This window comes from Arachis hypogaea, chromosome 15, assembly GCF_003086295.3.
Source record: "Arachis hypogaea cultivar Tifrunner chromosome 15, arahy.Tifrunner.gnm2.J5K5, whole genome shotgun sequence".
In the NCBI taxonomy this organism is placed as follows: domain Eukaryota; kingdom Viridiplantae; phylum Streptophyta; class Magnoliopsida; order Fabales; family Fabaceae; genus Arachis; species Arachis hypogaea.
Window position 1 is genome coordinate 41259350 of NC_092050.1, and position 5120 is coordinate 41264469.

Consider the following 5120-nt stretch of genomic DNA (forward strand, 5'->3'; position numbering starts at 1 on the left):
AATTCCTGCAATTGGAGCAAACAACTTTGAGCTTAAGCCTCAATTAAGTTTCATGGACTTTCATTGGAAGATCCTCATCAGTTCTTAGCTGAATTCTTGCAAATCTGTGACACTGTTAAGACCAATGGGGTTAATCCTGAGGTCTACAGACTTATGCTTTTCCCCTTTGCTATAAGAGACAGAGCTAGGACATGGTTGGATTCACAACCTAAAGATAGCCTGAACTCTTGGAAAAAGTTGGTCAATGCTTTCTTGGCCAAGTTCTTTCCACCTCAAAAGTTGAGCAAGCTTAGAGTGGAAGTCCAAACCTTCAGACAGAAGGAAGGTGAATCCCTCTATGAAGCTTGGGAAAGATACAAGCAATTGATCAGAAGGTGTCCTTCTGACATGTTTTCAGAATGGAGCATCATATGTATATTCTATGATGGTTTGTCTGAATTGTCCAAGATGTCATTGGATCACTCTGCTGGTGGATCTCTTCATCTGAAGAAGATGCCTGGAGAAGCCCAGGAACTCATTGAAATGGTTGCAAATAACCAGTTCATATACACTTCTAAAAGGAATCCTGTAAATAATGGAACAACTCAGAAGAAAGGAGTTCTTGAGATTAATACTCTGAATGCAATATTGGCTCAGAACAAAATACTGACTTAGTAAGTCAATATGATTTCTCAGAGTCTGTCTGGAATGCAGGCTGCATTAGGCAATACTAAGGAAGAAGAAGCCTATGACCCTGAGAATCCTGCAATGGCAAAGGTGAATTACATGGGGGAATCCTATGGAAACACCTACAATCCTTCATGGAGGAATCATCCTAATCTCTCATGGAAGGATCATCAGAAGCCTAATCAAGGCTTCAATAATAATAATAGTGGGAGAAATAGGTTTGGCAATAACAAACCTTTTCCATCATCTTCTCAGCAACAGACAGAGAATTCTAAACAGAGCCACTCTGACTTAGCAACTGTAGTCTCTGATCTATCTAAGACCACTCTCAGTTTCATGACTGAAACAAGGTCTTCCATTAGAAATTTGGAGGCACAAGTGGGTCAGCTGAGTAAAAGAGTTACTGAACTCCCTCCTAGTACTCTCCCAAGCAATATAGAAGAGAATCCAAAGAGAAAGTGCAAGGGCATCTATACGTCCCACATGGCCGAACCTGTAGAGGAGGGAAAGGCAGTGATTTCCAGTGAGGAAGACCTCAATGGATGTCCATTAGCCTCCAAGGAGTTCCTTAATGAGGAACCAAAGGAATCTGAGGCTCATATTGAGACCATAGAGATTCCACTAAACTTACTGTTGCCATTCATGAGCTCTGATGAGTATTTTTCCTCTGAAGAGGATAAAGATATTGCTGAAGAGCAAGTTGCTCAATATCTAGGAGCAATCATGAAGCTGAATGCCAAGTTATTTGGTAATGAGACTTGGGAGGATGAACCCCTATTGCTCATCAATGAACTAAATGATCTGGTTCAACTGAAATTACCTCAGAAGAAACAGGATCCTGGAAAGTTCTTAATACCTTGTACCATAGGCACCATGACCTTTAAGAAGGCTCTGTGTGACCTTGGGTCAAGTATAAACCTCATGCCCCTCTCTGTAATGCAGAAACTAGGGATCTTTGAGGTGCAAGCTGTAAGAATCTCACTAGAGATGGCAGACAATTCAAGGAAACAGGCTTATGGACTTGTAGAGGATGTCTTAGTGAAGGTTGAAGGCTTTTGCATCCCTGCTGATTTCATAATCCTAGACACTGGGAAGGATGAGGATGAATCCATCATCCTAGGAAGACCCTTCCTAGCCACAGCAAGAGCTGTGATTGATATGGACAGAGGAGAGTTAGTCCTTCAAGTGAATGAGGACTACCTTGTGTTTAAGGCTCAAGGATCTTCTTCTGTAACCATGGAGAGGAAGCAAGAAAAGCTTCTCTCAATACAGAGTCAAATAGAGCCCCCACACTCAACTTCTAAGTTTGGTGTTGGGAGGCCAACATCAAGCTCTGAGTCTCTGTGAAGCTCTTTAAGAGCTCACTGTCAAGCTATTGACATTAAATAAGCGCTTGTTGGGAGGCAACCCAATGTTATTTAATTATATTTATTTATTTTCCATTGCTATTTTATGTTTTCTATAGGTTGATGATCATGTGAAGTCACAAAAACAACCAAAAAATTCAAAAATAGAATGAAAAACAGCATTAAAATAGCACACACTGGAGGACAGACTTACTGGCGTTTAAACACCAGTGAGGATAGCAGAATGGGCATTTAACGCCCAGCCTGGCAGCATTCTGGGCATTTAATGCCAGAGAGAGCTGTCTGGCATCTGGCTGGCGTTAAATGCCAGAAATGGGCATCTGGCGGGCATTTAACGCCAGAAATGGGCAGCAGAGTGGCGTTTAACGCCAGGAAAGATAGCAGGGCTGGTGTTTAACGCCAGGAAAGGTAGCAGAGCTGGCGTTAAATGCCAGAATTGGCACAGAATGGGCATTTAGATGCCAGAATGGTGCAGGGACTCAAACTCCTTGACACCTCAGGATCTGTAAACCCCACAGGATCCCCACCAACCCCACCTCTTCTTCTCTCCTCTTCACACCTTTCCATAACACTCTTCCCCAAACACCATTGACAAATCCCATCAATAACTCTTCCCCAAACACCCCTCACCTATCAAATCCTACCCTCTTCCCCACAACCTCTTCACCACTCAAATCCATCCATCATTAAACCCCACCTACCTCACCATTCAAATTCAAACCATTTCCCTCCCAAACCCACCCACAAATGGACGAATTCCCTCTCTCCCTTACCCTATAAATACCCCTCCTTACCACTTTCATCTTCACACAACATACACACTACTACCCCTTAGCCGAACCCAAACCACTACTCCATCTCCTTTATTTTTTCTTTTTCTACTCCTTTCTCTCTTCTTTTGCTCGAGGATAAGCAACCATTCTAAGTTTAGTGTGGGAAAAGCTAAAGCTTTTTGTTTTTCATAACCACTATTGGCACCTAAGGCCAGAGAAACCTCTAGAAAGAGGAAAGGGAAGGCAATTGCTTCCACCTATGAGTCATGAGAGATGGAGAGATTCATCTCAAAGGTCCATCAAGACCACTTCTATGAAGTTGTGGCTAAAAAAAAGGTGATCCCCGAGGTCCTCTTTAAGCTCAAAAAGAGTGAATATCCGGAGATCCGACATGAAGTTCGAAGAAGAGGTTGGGAAATTTTCACCAACCCCATTCAACAAGTCAGGATCTTAATGGTTCAAGAGTGCTATGCCAATGCATGGATCACTGGTGCACGAAATTGTGATCTCAGGCAACGGCGCCAGAAACTCTGTACGCACGTCTTAATAAATCGTTTTTCATTCACAACTTCGATACAACTAACCAGCAAGTGCACTGGGTCGTCCAAGTAATAAACCTTACGTGAGTAAGGGTCGATCCCACGGAGATTGTTGGTATGAAGCAAGCTATGGTCACCTTGTAAATCTCAGTCAGGCGGATATAAAATAGTTATGGAGTTTTCGAACATAAATAATAAATAGATAGAAAATAAAGATAGAAATACTCATGTAATTCATTGGTTAGAATTTCAGATAAGCATATAGAGATGCATTCGTTCCTCATAACCTCTGCTTTCTTGCAGTCTTCATCCAATCAATCTTACTCCTTTCCATGGCTGTCTTTATGTAAGGACATCACCGTTGTCAATGGCTACTTTTTATCCTCTCTGGAAAATGGTCCGATGCACTGTCACTGCATGGCTAATCGTCTGGAGGCATCACCTTTGTCAATGGCTGCATCCCATCCTCTTGTGAAAATGGTCCAAATGCTCTGTCACAGCACGGCTAATCATCTGAGGTTCTCGATCATACTGGAAGAGGATTCACCCTCCTTTTGCGTCTGTCACTACGCCCAGCACTCGCGAGTTTGAAGTTCGTCACAGTTATTCAATCCCAGAGTCCTACTTGGAATACCACAGACAAGGTTTAGACTTTCTGGACTCTCATGAATGCCGCCATCAATCTAGCTTATACCACGAAGATTCTGATTAAGAGATCCAAGAGATACTCATTCAATCTAAGGTAGAACGGAAGTGGTTGTCAGGCACGCGTTCATAGGGAATGATGATGATTGTCACGTTCATCACATTCAGGTTGAAGTGCGAATGAATATCTTAGAAGCAGAATAAGTTGAATTGAATAGAAAAATAGTAGTACTTTGCATTAATCTTTGAGGAACAGCAGAGCTCCACACCTTAATCTATGGAGTGCAAAAACTCTACCGTATGAAAATACATAAGTGATAATGGTTCAGGCATGGCCGAATGGCCAGCCCCCATGAAAGTCTAAGATAGCATAAAACTGATCAAAGATCCTAATACAATAGTAAAAAGTCCTATTTATACTAAACTAGTTACTAGGGTTTACAGAAGTAAGTAATTGATGCATAAATCCACTTCCGGGGCCCACTTGATGTGTGCTTGGGTTGAGCTTGAATGTTACACGTGTAGAGGTCAATCTTGGAGTTGAACGCCAGTTTGTAACGTATTTCTAGCGTTCAACTCTGGCTTGTGACATGTTTCTGGCGTTTAATTCTAGACAGCAGCGTAGAACTGGCGTTCAACGCCCATTTACGTCATCTAAACTCGCCAAAGTATGGACTATTATATATTTCTGGAAAGCCCTGGATGTCTACCTTCCAACGCAATTAGAAGCACGCCATTTTGAGTTCTGTAGCTCCAGAAAATCCACTTTGAGTGCAGGGAGGTCAGAATCCAACAGCATCAGCAGTCCTTCTTCAACCTCTGAATCTGATTTTTGCTCAAGTCCCTCAATTTCAGCCAGAAAAATCTGAAATCACAGAAAAACACACAAACTCATAGTAAAGTCCAGAAATGTGAATTTAACATAAAACTAATGAAAACATCCCTAAAAGTAACTAGATTCTACTAAAAACATACTAAAAACAATGCCAAAAAGCGTATAAATTATCCGCTCATCACAACACAAACTTAAATTGTTGCTTGTCCCCAAGCAACTGAAAATCAAATAGGATAAAAAGAAGAGAATATACTATAAATTCTAAACTATCAATGAAACATAGCTCCAATTAAAT

The 5120-nt window shown here is 41.6% G+C and overlaps 1 non-coding gene across 1 annotated transcript; it reads right to left on the reverse strand.

Moving 5' to 3' along the window:
* Positions 1 to 285: 285 nt before the first annotated feature.
* Positions 286 to 389, reverse strand: LOC112753391 (small nucleolar RNA R71). The gene has a single exon (XR_003177780.1). It is a non-coding gene; the product is annotated as a small nucleolar RNA R71 (small nucleolar RNA).
* Positions 390 to 5120: the final 4731 nt, after the last annotated feature.